The 16674-nt window shown below is 41.5% G+C and overlaps 1 protein-coding gene across 1 annotated transcript in view; it reads left to right on the top strand.

Moving 5' to 3' along the window:
* The first annotated feature begins 2191 nt into the window (after positions 1-2191).
* The window catches only part of LOC102381386 (cAMP-specific 3',5'-cyclic phosphodiesterase 4D), a 431023-nt gene continuing 416540 nt past the window's right edge, over positions 2192-16674 (top strand). The window contains exon 1 of the mRNA XM_025201141.1: positions 2192-2210. The gene's annotated coding sequence lies outside the window, so the exon portion shown is untranslated. The remainder of the gene's footprint in view (positions 2211-16674) is intronic.

The raw sequence follows: 16674 nt of genomic DNA, 5'->3' as shown, positions 1-16674 counted from the left end.
CATGAATACTTTCCTTCAGTACCTTCGTCATAGGTATTTTCTTTTAATCTTCTTATTTCTTCCATCTCCAAGGACTACAAAATAACTTTGTTGAAAGTGACAAGGTGGTTCAGAAACCTCTTCTGAAAAAAAGAGAGGAAATATAATTCAACGTACAAATGCAAAACATGAAAGTGTCGACAGTCTTCTCTGGATTATAAATATTAACGATCTTCATTTGCAGAAATCTTCCATTAAGAATATTTGAGTCCTCTGCTAATGGAGCTTCTTTGTAGTTCTTTTTTGAATATGCAGAAAACTCTAATGTTTAACACCAGAAATATTTCCATTTTTTTTTCTCTTCAAGTGCTGCTAATACAGGGATTAAATTAAAAAAGAACTGTAAAAGGTCTGAAAGCTCTCTCTATAAAGAGGTGGATTTTTGTCAATATGTTATATATTTACTTTTCCATTTTGAAATCATTAAGATAAAATGATTTTAAAGGTACTCATAATAAAGCAAGTGGAGTCTTTTGTGTAGAAGAACATTATCAAATATTTGTAGAAATATCTTTACACGTACAGGTTAGAAACACAAGTCTTTTGAGTCCCTTGGTGGAACAAACCCAGGTGTTTAATATAATATAATAATAGAAAATAATAATAATTCTATTATATAGATAATCTAATAATTCTATAATAATAGAAAACACAGATTTACCTGTCATGACACTCTTATAGGAATAGGGTAAACTGGCAGTGAATCAGCTTCTCCTTTTTATCATTTACTGTTCTTGGTATTTGTTACATTTTCTTTTCAATTTGAAGTACAAGTAATAGTTTGAAACTTATGGCAGTGTGTGAGAGGCTCTGTTTGCTTTTGCCAAGAGCCTTATTCTTTAGGCTACCTATATTTAGTCCATACTGGGTGCATCTACATGAGATGCTTAAAGCACAGTAGACTAATTCTACTGTGCATTAGTGCATCACAGCAGAAGCCATGCTAATGTTCTAATGCACAATAGAATTACTCTACTGTGCATTAAGCATCAAAAAAAGACACTGCACTTTTGCTACTGCACAGTAGCACCAGCTACTGAGCATTTATGTAGTACCTCATAATAGAGGTACTACACTTAATGCACAGTAGCAAACGTGCATTAAAGCATGTGTAGAAGTGCCCACTGTTAGCTAGAATTAGATGAATTTTCTGTCTTTCAGAAGAGGTACAAAACCGCAGTCCTGAATGCTGGTAGTCATTAAAACCTCCTAGTACCTTTTTGCAACTCTCCAGGTAGTACTCCTATGAGGTAGCCAGACTTTACAGTTAGTTAATTACAGGTCCTTTACCTAATTCCTCCTTTAGCTCAAATGGATATAATATGCTTTATTTTTTTGCCTTAACATACAGAAAGTGGTGTTTGTGCTGTTAACTAGAAAGATGCATTTTAGAAATGACAAAATGCACGCAATACCTTGTATACTGCATTAAATATGCTGTGTGTTAGTTTATTAAGTAGATGAGCAAACATTAAATAGAAAGTAAAATGGATATATATTTGACCTAAAAGCAAAATTAGATGCAATTGTATTTGTATCTCTTATTTGCTTTCTTTGAAGATTGAACTCTCAAGTTTTACTCTCATAAATATTTATAAAAACTAACAAAATGCTTCAATATGTGGCAACAACTATTTTCTGACAGCAAATAACTTATTATACTAGGCACAATTCACATTGTGTTGGTTAGTAATGTAAGTCATCCAGTTAGGAACTAAGGCAATATAATAACCATGACATAAAATAAAAATCAGCATCAGTGTGGACTGTGAGATATTTGCAATGAATTGTTAGTGAACTATTCATATAAGATACTATCATTTTGAATAATAAAGGAATTAAAAGTGCTATGTGTTGTAAATGTTGAGTTCAACCTTGATGGCACAATGACATAGAAAACTTAGGCTTCATACTTTGATAACAGTTACCTTTCTGTTAGCCTATTCATTCTGTAAAGCGTTATGTGGCTTTACAGTACTTAACAAATCCAAAACTCATATAAAGTACCTTTTCACATTTTAGTGATTCTTGTTTTAATGTTCTGTTTTCTAGGTAAGTACTTCCGTTATTCTTCTTCATTACACTGAAAGAAAATGTACCATGCCTATCTACCTGCCTGAAGTATAATGAATGAGGTAATCACAAGACAATGAAAATGAAGAGTACAATCGGTAAGGATTCCAAGTAGCTTCAAGATGATCCTCTAATTTATTTCTGAAGAGTGCTGCTGTTACAGGGACAGTGTTTTGTCTCGTATTTGTGAAAGGGTAGAGAAGATTACAGCTAATGTTCATGAAATATTCATTGTCCCTGCTGGCTGCTCAGATGAACAACAGACTTTGCCAAGTCTCCTCCAGAGTATCAGCATCACAATTAATTACCTAAAGGAAGTTTTGTTTTGTGTTCTAAAAGCTTGAAATGGAAGATACCTGGAAAATAGTTTTTTTAAAGACAATTACCCTGTTTGACAGTTTTCTTTGGTGGGGAGAAGACAGAATTATTTGAAGTAGGCTGGACCTGCTGTTGTAGCTCCTATAACGTTCAGTTAAGTTTTAGAAGGCTAAATCATTATGGACAAGATTAAAAGTTTCTTTCCTGGCTTAGATTTCAGGTAGTGAAGTGAGCTGTTAGACACTGTTTAGGTACATGCAAAGCAAAATCTTTCTACAAATTACTTTAAAATACACTAGAACAGTGGTTCTCAACCTTTTTTGTACCAGGACCCATTTGTTAACATTGATGGCCAGTCCTGACCCAGTAAACAGTTTAAGTAGAAAACTCCCCTGGCTCTGCTGGTGCCCCTCACTCCTGACCCTCTGCCCCCTGCCCCCAGGCTCCAGCTCTGCAGTGTGTGGAGGGGGCAGGGGGGAGTGTGGAGGGGGTGGGTCTTGGGGTGGTGCCCCAAGCAGCCCTTTGCAGGCTGGAACTCTGCCAGCCTGCAAGGAAAAAACCATGGTTTCCCATGTTTTTCTCCTTTAAAGTTTGTTGATCCATTTTTAAAGTTTGTTCACAACCCTTTCATATATTCTTGTGACCCACTTTTGGGTCACAACCCATGGGTTGAAAAACTCTGCACTTGAAAACCACAGTAACAGGACAAAAGTTTCTTGCATTATCCAGAGTCCATGTCATACAGTGACACAAAGGGCACTTTTATGTAAGAGATTTAATTTAGTGTAGCTTCTTACATGAGATTACAAAAAGAAATGTGATAGGGATTAATATGGATAATGCTCTTTTATCTGTATGTTTAAAAACAATGGAAAACCTCCTCTGAAATCAGTAGTGGAACAAGGGGCAGGCACGCAGGGGACAGAAGCTATTTACACCTCTGTCTGAATTGCCATATGCAGTGCTGGTTATACTGTCTAGAAGTGATAGAATGGGGTCACAGAGTGAGCAACAAAAATGTTCAGGAGCTTGGAACAAACCTGTCATATGAAGACATTAAAAAGTTTCAGATTGTTTACTTTGGAAAAGAGTTGACTAATAACAGCACAATAAAAACATGTTAAAGCAGTAGAGGAGGTAGATCAGGAACTTCAGTTATCCTTGTCTTTTAACAAGAATAGGGAGCATTTTAACAGTCATATAAGGACTATTTACCCCTATTGTTTCTGAGTTTTTCAAAAGAACTAGAGGTCTAGGCCAATAAGAAATTTTTTTGTGATAAGGACCAGGAAAAACATAAGTTTTTTAACGGGCTTTTTAAACCTTAAGTATGACTTTCCTACTCTATAATATGCACAAACTGTAGAATTCATCAAGACATCATAGGAGATCTATATTGATATTTCACCTATTTGATGGTTACATGATATTTGATGCATTTCTCCTTCTTGGTACAAGCTTTCTTACTAATCAATATTTAGCTGAGAAGAGCCTTTAAAATGTGTTAAACTAGCACTGGGGTATGTGGGGGTTCAATGTAATATTATCTAATATTAGGCTGAAGTCATCAGAAATTTTTAATCACTCCATTTGGTAAAATCAAGAGTATGGTTTCAAAACATGAGCTGTCAATACAAACAGGGCACCTGGAATACATAAAACAAAGACGTGTCTTCTGTGGAGTATTATACTACAACAACCTGCAGAGGGCATTGTGGTATTTATTAGGCTTCTAGAAAAGCTCCTAATGCTATTCATAGTGAGAAAGATAGATTATCAAAAATACCATTGTAGATTGTTAGATTGTTATTTTTCATGAAAACCACATCTGTTGCTATATTCTGCTGCTTGTACAATTAGGGAATGTTGTTTGTTTTCACTTTGTTTTCAGGTATCCTAGCACAGAAACTGTCTGGCTTGCAGATTTAATTTTTTTTCTAAAATGTTTTCTCCAGTTATAAAATGGGAAGCTACTGTAACAGAAAGCAAAACTTTAGAATTTTACTGAGACAGTGCAGAGAAATGATGGACCTCTTCCTTTTCTTATTGCAAACTGAAAAAAAAGTAGTGTGTGTGAAGGGAGGGAGTGGTTTGCACAGAAAAGAACTGCTCTTTTGAGTCTTTTCCCCAAGCCCGAGCAAACATCCTTCTTTTTTTTTTCTTCCAATGTATGCCAAAAATTGCATGTGAGCAATGAGGCTAGCTGACTCTTAGAACATCCTCACCCCTTTTCAGGGTTTGAATGCTGCTTTACAAAAAATACAATATTTGGTCCCTGCGATGCTCCCTAACCAGGAACAACTGTGTAAGATCAGAATTGGTCTTCATGATTTCCTTGTAACCATCTTTGAAATATTAAAATAGAGAGCAGTTTGACATTGTTTCTACTTATGGGGGGGATTTTCCTCTTCTGACATAAGAAGGGGATTAGTGGGGCAGAGATGACTTTGTCTCATGCCAGAGAAATTAGTTAAAAGGCCAGATTTGCTAACAAGGCCCCTTTTATACAGATGCATAAATCACTCATACTTTGTTGTCTCAGACTTTTATTGATGTGTGCAGATGATAATATTTACTTGGACAAAGTCTCATTTATGAGCACAAGCTGCCTAACTGGGTCATGTGCGTGTATGAGTGACATGGCTAAAAAATGGTAGCAGCAAAATTGTGTGGGTTCACAGCTGCAGACTAAGTTGAGATTCCTTTGAAAATGTTTTGGAGTTGCTTTAAAAAAAAAAAAAATATTGACATCTTACCTGGAATGACTCCAGCCTGCTTGTAAGTGTCATTCTTTTAATGGCATTGATTTGTTTGTTCTACTGCTATCTCTCTACCCTGTACTTTGCAAAGCTAATTTAATATACAACTCTTGCTTTTTCTGTAGAAGGAAGATTAATGGTAAACAATGTATTTAGGAACAGAATCTTATTGACTTAAAAGCTTGAATAGTAGATATTTTTATTAAACTTTTGTTGTCTAGGCACACAATAGGATTTCATTTCACTATGGGGTATGTTTTCCACTTGGTACAGACCTAGAAAGTAAGCACTGAAATAGGTATTCTCCAGATGCAAGCAACAATATTTCTCCTTACAAGCTGTCATTAAAAGTTAAATGGGTGTATGTATGAGAAATGAAAGTGGAGTAGGTTCTGGTATTGAGAAAATTAGGTAATTAAAGAGAAGCTGTGACAGTTAGAGTGCAATACAGCAGATAGCAGCAGAAATGGAAACATACCTGTTTCTTCCTGTTTAGAACCAAAGCAAATGTTAAGGCATCAGTACGCGCATCTACACATTCATTAATGTGCCTTAGATACTGCACATTTAGTTTAGTACTTCCTTAATAAAGTACTAACTAAATGTACAGTACCTAAAGTTACCACGCAATAGTACTGGTGCAAGGTTATTTATTGACGCTTACTGTGCATTAGCCTAATAACACTGCGCAGTAGGCTATTAGCATGGTTTTTGCCGTGACACGCTACTGCACAGTGTTATTAGGCCAATGTGCAGTAAACAGCTTGTGTAGATACGCCCAGTATAAATCAGAGATCTAGAGGCAGGTATTGTCATATTTTTACATTATTTCACCTGATGGATACAAGATAGGTGATGATATATTGTATTCTTCCCCTATTTGTTATCTAAATAAACCACTAATATAATGTTGTTTATTCAGGTTCTCCCCTGCAGAAATCAATATTCTGCTTTCTTGCAAGCAGAAAAGAACAGAATGCTAGAGAAAAATTTTTGGAAGGAGTTTCCTGATATATTTATTTGTTCTGACACTAATTTGAAGAGAGTCATCTAACCCCCACTCCAGATACTGGCCATGTACGGGCATTATGTTTCTACCAGAAGAAGCACCACTTTCCTACTAGAAATTATGGGCATACAAGCGTTCATTTAATTTCTCAAACAACCCAGTTTCAGTCTGGTGCTGGCCAGGTACCTTCCATGGTGTGTCACCAGTGAGGGGGGCTGCCCAGGCAGAGACCACACAGCCAGGAGCTGTGCTGGCACCATATTTTCCACCTGCAGGGGAACTGTGCTGGGGCAAGCAGCTGGAATTGCACCTACACTGTTGCTGCCACTGCTCCCTGGCCCTTTGCTTTTCAACTGCAGCACAGTCTTAGCTTCCAGTCATTGGGGAGATACTGGGGCCAGATATGTCTGCACTGCTCACTGCTTCCGCTTCTCCCACACTGCCATCTCTTGGCAGCAGCAGGGGTGCAGCTGAAAGCTGCCAGGCCCCAGATCAGTTCCCTACCAACTCTTCACTGTGCCCATGCTGCAACAGTAGGGGACAGGGAGAAATGGTGGCAATGAGGGCTTCTAGCTGTTCAGCCCCAGCACAGGCATGGGCAGAGATAATCTTTCAGCTCCACAGACAAGATCCACTGGCTCCCTGGGGCAAATCCAGTTTATGGGACTTATGTTGGTGACCTGTGTTTGATCATGTATGTCAAACTGTTTGCAGTGAGACAACCAGAGATCCATCTGGTTTTCTGATTTGCTTAAGAGCCTTTTGCACTTCTCTAAAATTAGATATGATATATTTCAACATCCATGCTTTATTTCTTAATGTATTAAACCCTGCCCTCTGATGCTAATATTTAAGAAAATTTTCAAATGAAAGAATCCTAGTTTGAGCTCTAGGCCCATTTACCATCTCTGTCTTCCACTTCACCATCTGGTTGCTTTGAAAAGTGTAATTGTTGCTCTTTACATGACCACGTATCACTTTGGAGTCTGACTGTAACAAGACTGAGTTACATACAAAGCTAAAGTGCACACATATCTAGCACACACCGGGTGCCTCTACATGACACGTGTGCTGCAGAGTAGAGTAATTAGCTCTGCAGTAAACATCACGCATCTACATGTGTGCTCCTATTAGGCTGGAATAAACTAATTAATACTGCAGCAGGATAGTAACTACTTGTATGTACTATCCTGCTATGGAGTTTTTTACTCTGCAGCAGCACATGTGTAGACAGCCCCAGCTGGCTGAGGCAAAAGGTTACTTCAGTGTGGGGACTGCCTGCCAGTTAGCCCTGCATTGGAGCACCCTTGTGCCCTAGCCAGCACCTCTGCAGCACGTTGAGCTGGGCAAGAGCAGCCCTGGGCTGGCAGGCTGACCCCGGGGTCCCCATGCCAGCTGAGGCTGCTTCATCAACGTGCTGTGGTCCTAGGCACATGTTCAAATGGCATGCCCAGGAGCAATAAACTCCAGAGCAATCAGCCAGCTTTATGCCTGTGGCATGCCTGGAGTATCAGTAAAAGGGGTTGTTTATACATTCCTGCACGTGTTTATACATGCAATTAGCATGGAGCAATATGCTCTGGAGTTTATTGCTCCATGCTAATGGCTTGTGTAAACACATGTCTGATACAACCGGTTTTAATGATACCTCAGGCATGGTAAAGGCATCAAGCTGGCCGATTGTCAAAGCAAAGTCCCAACTATGAAAGTTAAGCTGGATATTCTAGATTCATAGATTCATAGATGTTAGGGTCGGAAGGGACCTCAATAGATCATCAAGTCTGACCCCCTGCATAGGCAGGAAAGACGTAGGGGAGAGCACCACCTCTCTTGGGAGCTTCCAGACCTTGGCCACTCTAACTGTGAAGAAGTTCTTCCTAATGTCTAGTCTAAATCTGCTCTCTGCTAGCTTATGGCCATTATTTCTTGTAACCCCCAGGGGCGCCTTGGTGAGTAAAGCCTCACCAATTCCCTTCTGTGCCCCCATGATGAATTTATAGGCAGCCACAAGGTCATCTCTCAACCTTCTCTTGCGGAGGCTGAAGAGGTCCAGGTGCCCCAGTCTCTCCTCATAGGGCTTGGCCTGCAAGCCCTTAACCATATGAGTGGCCCTTCTCTGGACCCTCTCCAGGTTATCCACATCCCTCTTGAAGTGCGGTGCCCAGAATTGCACGCAGTACTCCAGCTGCGGTCTGACCAGCGCCCGATAGAAGGGAAGTATCACCTCCTTGGATCTATTCGTCATGCATCTGCTGATGCACAATAAAGTGCCATTAGCTTAGTGGTCTCCTTTTTTTTAATCAAATAAAGGAAAACCCACATTAGCTAGAACCATTTTCTTTGTGAGCTTCCTCTGCTATTCTTTTTAACATTTTGTGACAAATAATGCTTAATGCTTTTCAATTCACTTGGTTGTACTATCTCTCACTTCTCATCATGCAGTTATAAACACCATCAAGCCTATTCAAACCTACATAATAAAGAAGATTTTTGAGGTGTGCAAATCACGTTGGCTTAGTTTAGAGTTTATTGCTGTGGCATCCAAATATAGGATTTTACCTAATTTATGGCTGTTGTCTTCATCTGATTAAGATAAAAATTGTTGACAAGTTCTCAAATAATTCAGAATTCTTCCATGAGAGTAGAAGAAGGGGTAGAGGTAAGTACCTCATAAAGCTGAAATAAATTAATATTATTATTGGTTGTTTATAGCAGTACTGATGGACCTCAACTGAAAGCAGGGTACCATCGTGCTGACCACGGTATTTATGCATAGTCAGATTTGCCATGAACTAGCAATTAAATACAAAAGAGGAGAAATATTAATATTTCCACTTTACAAATAGGGAATTAAGGTACATATAACTTACCACTCATACAGAATTACACCGGGATTTTGTAACAGGGACTGGAACTGAACCAATATTTTTTTTACGTTACTTCAGTACCTTGAGCACATGACCATCCTTCCCCTCACGATTGTTTTTCTCCTGTGTTTAGATAAAATAGGTATGCTTCAGCCCTACTTGAAAATTAAGCCGTCAGATCTATGACACAACTAAGAATCAAAGTGTGCACCACTCATAGACTCATATGTGTCGGCATTAGAGTACACAGGCCTCTTGAGTCATATACAGAATATCCAGTATTAAAATAATGAATGTCAAATAAACAGGAGTTTAGGAAGGGATGCATATGCTGTATTTGCTGGTATAACAACTTGGGTGTGTGTCTTAACTAGGGAAGCTGATTTTCTGTCTGAGACAGAAGCACCCCACTTCTATTACTGCTTCAGCTTTGATTCCTGTTTGCAGCAGCAGTGACACTTGTGTTCAGGCAGTTGAGTCAGCTGACTTGATGGTTTATTATTCTTGACTCCAAGGCTCTTAACAATCATCTCTCCTTTTTAATAGTCTCGATGTTCCACTTATCAAGCTAACCCTTCTGTATTTTTCTGTGTTTTAGCTACTTCAGGAATTTTTCTCTTATTTCACAGCATTACAGAATGTGTTTTTAGCTCTTTTCCAAATTGTAGATTCACCTGTTGAGATCATTCTTCTGCAGCAGTTAGGGTTTCAGCTTTAGGTGAGCAAGTTGAAGATTAGGCTCTGCCTCTGCTCTATGCAGCCCTAACTCTGGAAATATATTTTTTCTTTATTCTGCTTTCCCCAGAACAAGGTGCATGTTTTATTTGGGGATTGGTATATGTGAAAAAAGTGTTCCCTTCTGAACACACACATGTGTATGTGTGCACACACACACACCTTTGTATTTCTGGGCATAAACATGGCTCTGAGAGTTCTAGAAAGACTTCTGATTTGACGCATATAGAATTTCACTTGTTTAAATTACCTAGTCCATTCCTGGTATCAAGGAGGATCATCACATATACAAGATTTTAAATAGTATTTTCATAAAGTTGCAATGAAAAGAATTCCATAATGTATATATGATATTTAGTATACTATGTCTCAGTAAAGACTGTTTTTACCTGTCTTGATTTTCTCCATGTTTCAGTTACAGAACAACATTCCTTTTCCTTCACCCCCTTGGTACCTCTCAAATATTTGTGCTGTATTAGCTAGTGAGTTAATACCATATTTAGTTGAATATAAGATGACCATGATTATAAAAATAACCTCTCTCAATGATTAAATTTTATATATGCAAAATATGTAAATTTGTTACAATTTTCCAGGCATAGAATCTCATTATTGGAGGTTTGCCTGGACTGTGTCCCTTTCCCACTGCTACAGCAGGGAAGATAAATCTGGGGGGGAAGGGTTAGATAGCCACCTTGCCTTCTGCCCTGCTACTTCTTTTTGCCTGCAACCACTTCCTTATTGACAGACCCTGCTTTCCTTGAGCACATGGAGGTGAAGTGCAAAAGCAAATTTGGAAATACTGACCTAAAAGTAAACATACCTGCAGTAACTATATATAGGAAGACTACTACAGATACCCATAGACTTAGTCCATCCAGAATTGATGTAGTTTACATGTTGCAAGTTTTAGCTCAGGTACTCCATAAACACACTTTTAAGCAGCACTTCTATACTTGTATATATAGTACAAACTATGCATGACATTAGTCCAAAGCCAAAAAGCTCATGATTTACCATATAGTTCCTTGGGCTGGGCCACAGCAGAGACAACAGTATTGCAAGTCATGGTGACCCCACAGCTCAGCACTGCTCAGTGTATGTGTATACTCCAGATTACCCCCCCACACCCCCCCCCCTTACAAAGGATTCATGTGCTAATTAAACTCAACTCAGGACTGGAGGGTGCAGTCACACTAATCATATGCACCAGGATGAGAGAGGGAATAACAGAAGGATTCGGGATAACGTGTCTGGGGCCCCATTCAGTGATGTTTGCCAAACTGGATGGTTAAAAAATAGAACTCATTGGAAGTGGGGAAAAAAGGTGCACCTCAGCTGTGGGAGTGAAGAGGAAGCTGAAATATATTCAATGTAGTGGTTCACCATGACTTGAAAAAGAGTTCGTGCTGAGGGGGACTGAGCTCCATGGGCACTACCATATATTTTAGTAGATGCATTACATCAACCTATCCTTGTGATCGGTTCCTATCAATATGTTTGCTGTATATGGGCCTTGTGTTTTATAATCATGCTCAGTGGTGGCTGCATTTAATTAACTTTATAGTTGGTTACTATTCCCAAGCATGTGCTGTTTTTGGCAGCAGTTTAATGATGGACAATGTATTTAGTTATGTTTCCTTGTATGCAAATGTAAGATGAGGGGCTATTTTCCCCATGTTGATTGGGGGAAAAAAACGCATCTTGTATTTGAGTAAATACAATATTTGTGAAATGTTCTGTAAGTGATCATTATTTCTGTTATTGCCTTTTCTTTATCACTTTCTAATCAAGAAGTATCAACTAATGAATAACAAAGTTTAATATGTACCTTAAAAGCAATCTAAAGTATAGGTAAGTAGCTAAATTGCTGAGATCAACAAAGATGAACTAAAAACTCATGAGCATCAACTTTCTCAGAGGTTGTCGAGGTTATTGCAGGAGCCTGCATTTTTATAGGAAGTCAGAAAATCTAAGATGGAATGATTATTGGAACAAACTAGAAAAGGAAAGGGTTAATGTCTGTACATGAAGATTGGATGCCATTTTGGAAGATGAGTTTCATTCAGACACAAATTATTAAGTTCAGTATAAAGGAAACTGAAACCTGGTGGGACCCTACTCACAATTGGGCAGTAGGCATTGAGGGTTACAGGTTGTACAGATGGGATAGAGTGGGGAATAAAGGTGGTGGAGGGTGGGACTGGGGGGGTTGCTCTCTATGTTAAGGAACAATATACATCCTCTATAATCAAGATGGGATCAGAGGAGGGCCAAACCGAGGTACTGTGGGTCAGGATACAAGGAAGATGGGGGGAAAGGGACTTGGTAGTGGGGGTCTACTATAGACTGCCACACCAGGAAGATGAGCTAGACCTGAGATTCTCCAGACAGTTCTCAGAGGCCATACAATTGAGAGATATGGTTGTCATGGGTGACCCAAACTACCTTGACATCTGCTGGGAGCAGTCAGCCAAATCTAATCACTCACATAGGTTCTTAACCTGCGTACAGGACCTCCACCTAACATAGGTGCCACTAAGGGAACTGCCTTGCTGGACTTGGTGTTAGCTACAGGGAATGACATGGTGGGGAATCTGCAGGTACAAGGTAACCTAGGAGATAGTGACCACCAATTGATTGAATTAACTATCTGGCAAAGGACGGGTAAACTAACCAGCAGGGCTGAAGTGCTAGTTTTCAGAAAGCTTAACTTCAGTGCGCTTAGGGGATTAGTTAGTGAGGTGTTAAAGCTCAAGAGCATGGGCGAAATGGGGGTCCAGGAAGGGTGGTCGTTCCTCAAGGGCGCGATCCTACGGGCACAGAAGGAGACAATTCCATTGCACATAAAAGGGGGCAAAGGGGCCAAGAAGCCCTCTTGGCTGAACAGGGGAGTCCAGGAAAGCTTAAGGGCAAAGAAAGAGGTATACATGATGTGGAAACGGGGTAGCTACCAAGGAGCAGTATACCTCCCTGGCTCGCACTTGCAGGGAATCAGTTAGGAAAGCCAAAGCAGGATTAGAATTTAGGCTGGCAACAAAAATTAAGGACAACAAAAAGTTCTTTAGGTATATAGGGAACAAAAGGAAGGTGCAGGGTAGCGTAGGACCCCTTACAAAACAAACTGTGGCAATTGGTGGCAGAGAATCTTGAAAGGGTTCAGAGAAGGGTCACTCGTATGGTCAGAGGCCTGCAGGCAAGGCCCTCTGAGGAGAGACTGAGGGACCTAGATCTCTTCACCTTTCATAAGAGAAGGCTGAGAGGTGGCTCCATCTTCTCGGCTCCTGGGCACTGGGAGCAGTGCCACAAGACTCCTGTCTATTTCTCTCTCTTGAGTCTCTGTAGTCCCTGGAGTGAGAAGTGGGCAGGAGGTTTTGCCTCACTGTTTTGTCCACTTGGTTCCTGGGTACTAGTTGCTGAGCAGAGGGAGCAGCACTGCAAGCCCCTTGCCTGGTTCTCATACCAGGTGTGAGAAACAGGCAAGGGATTTTGCCCTGATGTTCCAATCTCCCTGGGAACAAGGATCAGATCCAGATGTGAAGGCACATGTGGTTCATGGCATCACAAACCTCTTTGCAGTGCCACAACCCATATGTGTTGCATGTTAAACTATATACCACACTGCCAGTTTGCAGCACCAGGGCAAAATTTGCTACCGGGATTTCCCAGTATCAAAAAAACACCCCAAAGAAAAAAGCAGTCTAAGCACACTAAAGTGGAGTGCACTGGGACAAATGCAGAGAAAGGGGAGCAGACAGCCTTGAGATGGGGGAGCAGTGAGCCCAAGGCTGCCTGCTCCCCTGTATGCACATGCCCTAGTGCAAGGGCTCCACTGGCTAGCCCTGTGTTGAGGCACCCTGTGTCCCAGCCAGCCCTCTGCTGCAGCACATGGAGCAATGGGATAATGTGTCCTGGTGCAAAGTGTATGGGCAGGGGCATGCACTGGAGTACAAAGTAGTAGCACAAATTTCTGTGGCTACTGTTTGTGCTGCTGCAAATGCACACCCCTACATGGACCAGGATTACCTCAGTCTCAGGAAGGTGCAAAGACCAGGGGAGAGGAATTGGTCACAGCCTGAATATCTGTACTGCTCCTTCTCCCTCCATTGCTAGAAGTGAATTTTTTTTGTGGCCTATGTCAACTTTGCCAGGCAGGTTTATACAACCATGAACAACAGTAATTTCAAACTATGAAAAGTATCCAAATGCTGTTAAGGTTTATCTCTAGCATTTTTTACCTGAAAAATTATCTATGATGCCAGCACTGAATATCAGCATATATTTTCTTTGGGTTACTTAACACTAATGTTGCAATTAATGACTAATTAACAGCAGTGTTAGCCAATAGTTATGGAAGACACAGATTTAAGAAATGTAAGTAAATTTGACATTCTAGGTGTTTATTTAGTCATTACTGTAAATGAGTGAATGTTTAAAGGTACCAAGTGACATAGTGTCTTAATTTGTGTCTTTTGCCTTGTCTAGTGAGCTTCAACACCTGCTACTTAAATTTGACTGAGGTGTGAAGTAATAATTGGTGCAAACATATTGTTTCCCCTGATTTCTGCTCTGTGTTTTACCCTTGAAAGTAGTGACTCATTTGGTACAATTAAGCTATCTGCATATTCAGAATTATTTGCTTAGAATACTGTTGTTTTTTGTTTTTATCTTGTTAGAAAACAAAACTTACATCATTAATAGAAATATAACAGGAACCCAGTATAACCATTGCCTGGGAAGACTGGAACACTAACCACTAATTACTTTCAAACCTTTAAATAAGGGAAAGGAAATCCTACCCAACACTTCCTGCAAGAGAAATAAAACCATTCTTTGCTTTCAAAACACCATAATAGCATACCTGTCAAAATACCACATGCAGTAATTTAGATGGCTTGCTTGTGTGAAAGCAGGTTCTCTATTGATTTCAGTGGCTAGTCAGTGTGCAATTTTCTGTGTGATAACTGAAGTTCAGGTTCAGCAGAGATCAGAAATCAGTATGATGATGATTACAAGGAAGAAAATCCGATGTTTTACTTAGCATCTAACACTCTGTGACTGTTGCAGCTCAGATAGATGTGCCATAATTGTAGTAGCTGAAAACTTGAAGTAAGGAAGTTTGATCAAGTCCACAGTAAAGCAACACCAGGATTTTGTGTTTTATATAGAATATGAAATTTAAATTGACTTCCTTATCTATACAATATCTGGTCTCCATCATTATCTGCAATATGAGATGTACAACAAACATGCTCCAAAGTCAAATATGGTGAAGATATAAAACTTGGATGGGCAAAGTGTCACAATCTAAACACATACCTTAGATATCCTCTCAGGCTAGGGACAGAAGTTACACATAAACTAATATAAAGGATCGGCAACTGGTTTAAACCTGTAACAGAACAGAAGTTCAGTGCACATAAACTGGTTTCAAAATGGCCAAACCCAGTTTAAGATAAAACCTGAGTGGATGTAGTATCACTCTTACTTGATTTGGTTTAAATCAGTCTATGGAACTTCTGTCCCAGATCCCGCCCTGGCTCAAGTTATGTCCCAGTCCTCCAGCCTCCCAGAATGCATTCGGTCTCCCCTGCTAACCTCCCTTATAGGGCGGGCAGGCAAGCCTGCTATCTACTCCAGTGTGCTATCTGCTCCAACTGAGTCTGGGCCAGCCCTACCCCACAGCTGTCACAGAGCTGAGGTAACAATGCCTCTGCTTTCCCAGCCTGGTCCTGCCTGTGCCTGTCAGCCCTGTGAGGTACTGGCAGGGAGGGAAGGGGAGGGGAGGGGAGGAGGCGGCAGAGGAACAGAGCCTCCAGATGCACCCCCTAGCCCTGATCTGTGAAGGTTGCCTCCTGCTCCCAGGACAGGCTGGCATGAGTCACTGACCCACTGAGGGAGGGGGAAAGGAGTCCCCCCCTCCCTGCTGGCCCTGAAGCCCAGCATTTGCCCATCCGTGGGGGGTTTCCTCTGGCCAGCCTGATATTCCCCCTAGGCTGGTCTGCCCAGTTGCAGGGGGTGATTCCCTCCCCACATGTGGCTCAGCCAGCGTAAGTCACTGATGTGCAGGGAGGAGAGTGAAGCCCTGTATCCTGTTCTCAGCCCCATGAGCTGGGATCTTCCCTGCTGTGGGAAGGAGGGGGGCAGCACTGAGTCCTAGGGGGTTTCCCCTCCTCACTTATCTGGGCTGGCTCCATACAGAAAGGGTTTGGACCCCACTACTAAGAACAAGTCCCCAGAGCTGCCCAGCATGTCTTGCTGGCTGCTGTTGGTGCTGGGCTCACTCCAGTGGGATGTGCCAGGTGGCAGGGAAGGGAGCACTCCACAGAAGGCAGGATCAGGCCTTACCACCCCATGCAAGCTCCCCAGGCGTCCTGCACATCCTGCAGCAGCAGCAGCAGCCAGCAAGACACACAGGGTGGCCTCAGGAGCTTGCCCCAGGCATCAGAAACAGGAACTGTCTGTAGAAAGCAGGATGGAGCCCCGCTACCCAACACTAGGCCCCCTGGGTTGCCTGGCACATCTGGCTAGCTGCTGCTGGTGCTGGGCTTTGGCGGGATATGCCAGGCAGCTGGAGCCAGGAGCATTTCACAGAGGGAAGGATTGGGCCCCATCACCTGGCACAACCCCCCACGTTCCAGCTTATCCCACTGGAGCCCAGCACCAATGATAGCTGGCAAGATGCGCCAAGCAGCCCCAGGGGCTTGTGCTGGGTTGGGGGGATGAGGGCAGCACTGATTCTTCTTTCTGGGGTGCTGTTCTGGCTGGGCAGGGACAAGGGAAACCCCCTAGGCAGACCCCTCCCCCCCTCAGCTGGGAAGACTTTAGCTTGGGGGGCCCGCGAACAGGATGAGGAGGCTTCATTCCCCCCTCT

The sequence above is a fragment of the Alligator sinensis genome, unplaced genomic scaffold (genome assembly GCF_000455745.1).
Source record: "Alligator sinensis unplaced genomic scaffold, ASM45574v1 scaffold123_1, whole genome shotgun sequence".
NCBI lineage: Eukaryota > Metazoa > Chordata > Crocodylia > Alligatoridae > Alligator > Alligator sinensis.
Note: the sequence above shows the minus strand (reverse complement) of the source record. Positions and strands in the feature narration are given on the sequence as shown.